The sequence below is a fragment of the Chenopodium quinoa genome, unplaced genomic scaffold (genome assembly GCF_001683475.1).
Source record: "Chenopodium quinoa cultivar QQ74 unplaced genomic scaffold, ASM168347v1, whole genome shotgun sequence".
Lineage (NCBI taxonomy): Eukaryota > Viridiplantae > Streptophyta > Magnoliopsida > Caryophyllales > Amaranthaceae > Chenopodium > Chenopodium quinoa.
In genome coordinates, this window is record NW_018743050.1 from 980,484 (window position 1) to 982,953 (window position 2,470).

The window sequence follows — 2,470 nt, forward strand, 5'->3', positions numbered from 1 at the left end:
ATTATACATAACATATTAACGTTTATAAGAAAAACTGAACAAAATCATTTTATTATATTATACTCCTCTATTTTTTTATAAGTTATAGTTGGATTTGCACATTTATTGAGACACAACTTTGACCATCAATATTTTTAATTAGAGACTATTATTTTGTTACAAATAATTTTTTGGGTTAAATTATTATTGAATTAACACCTTTCTTTATTATTTTTGTTGTAAAGTTTAATTACGACCGTGCATGGCACGGGACTTAATCTAGTTAATAATAAAAAGAGAACACTAAAATCCCACCTTAAAGTAGTTCTATTAAAGATTAAATCCTCAATATAAAGGTTAAAATGTACAAATCTTACGACCAGGTCAAATTTATCTTGGTAAAGATATTGTTCGACTATATAATGTTCACCATGTATGAAGGCATACCTTGATTAAACTAATACAAATACAATTCTTTAAGCTTAGGACAATGAAATGTATGCCGAATTCCCAAACAACTTTACGAAACAGGTCGTTTAATTTACTCTTAAACAAATCAATTGTCATACTGGCATTCAAATAGAGATATCTGAGGAAGGTGACATTTAGGGATGGGCTTAACCAAATAATGTAATTTTGTAACAATATTCTAATACAGTTGACTTGTACAAATAGATAAATATTGTATATATAGCCTAACGTGTGTTCTCAACGGTCTGAATTTGAGATCATTTCATCAAAATATACATAGCATAACAAGCCACCATAGTACACCTAAAGAAAAAGAATGGTCTTGGTGAGATTTAACCAAATTCTAGCACATTAATATCATAGGAATTAGAGCCAAATTGATAAATTATCGACAAACAAACATGTTTTGAGGGTGATATTGTTTAAACACAAAGGTAGAGAGAAACTCGAGTAAAAAGTTTTATTAGGTGTCTTTATTCTGAAAACACCCTTGCTCTTATGCAGGTTGAAAATTCCAAAAAAGTATTTACCGATTATACCCTTGGATTAGACAAGAAAGTCGTCTAGTCCTTGAAAAATTTATAGTTACACAAAAGGTTGATCCTTCAAATGATAACAGAATTACCCCCTTGTTTTCCTAGCACATCAGAGCCCGAAGGCGGTATACACCACCCTAGCCAACAATTGTACCATGATGTAATGGAGGCTAGCTTCGGCGGTGGTGGTGGAGTTGGAGGGTCAGAGACTCAACTTAGATCTCTTCTCTGCAGCCTATCAATTCTGAAGCAGAAACTTCACGAGGTCGAATCATTGGTAAGCCTCTTCCTGCCCGAAGATAGCCACCATCATCATCATCAAAGCCAACCAGTAGCAACGTTGTCAACCTCACCGGTGCCTTATGCAAACATTGGCACTCTGATACAAGAAGTCGTCGTGACAGCATCATCTATGATGTTCAACTGTCAACAGATGACCCTTGGTTCGACGCAGACAGCAGGTAATAACAGCAACAGCAACAGCATTAGTCGCGATCATATGCAGACTGCAGAGGGTCAGCACCAGATTAAGCAGCAGAGGCCTGATGATGGACTGCAGCAATTTGTCAGCTGTGATGTTAGTAAGAATAACAATATGTTCGTAGATGGAGAAAACATCTACAATTGGTACAATGATACTAGTACTGCAGCCTGCAACAATTACATCAGTACGCGAACTGACAGTTCAAGAACAACGACGACTGCCAGCATAACCACAATAATCACAGCAGTGAAAGGGGAGAAATCGAAGGATGTTAAGGCTCAGACAAGCAGTAAACTGGTCCGGGATAGGAAGTCGTTGACCGAGGCATACGATCTTGTAGAGCCAGAGGCAGCAGATCTGTTAGCAAAGTATACTCATTACTGTCAAGTATGTGGTAAAGGGTTTAAGCGTGATGCCAACCTTAGGATGCATATGCGAGCACATGGAGACGAGTATAAGTCCACTGCAGCCCTCAGCAATCCTTTAAAAAAAGAAGCAGAGGATCAAAACAGCGCGATCATAACACCAAGGAAGTACTCGTGCCCACAGATGGGGTGCAGGTGGAACAAAAACCATGCTAAATTCCAACCTCTTAAGTCCATTATATGTGTTAAAAAACCATTACAAGAGAAGTCATTGTCCTAAGATGTATGTGTGTAAAAAATGTAACAGAAAACAGTTTTCGGTGCTTTCGGATTTGAGGACTCATGAGAAGCATTGTGGTGATAGGAAGTGGCAGTGCTCCTGTGGAACCACCTTCTCTAGGAAGGATAAGCTCATGGGCCACGTCGCGCTATTCGTTGGTCATCACCCTCTAGTGATTCCACTTGTTGATAATAAGCTTGATAACCTTGGAGAATTACAGATTCATTTTGAAGACAGATGATAGAAATATAGATTGTATTGATCATCTTATTAGATCAGATTTCTTTCTACAACTATTTTTGTTTTTTGAATGGGAGATTGTACAATTTTTTACTCCTATAACAGATCTAGAACT

General features: G+C 37.2%; 1 pseudogene; it reads left to right on the top strand.

The window, feature by feature from the left end:
* Positions 1 to 715: 715 nt before the first annotated feature.
* Positions 716 to 2,470, top strand: LOC110730862 (annotated as a pseudogene).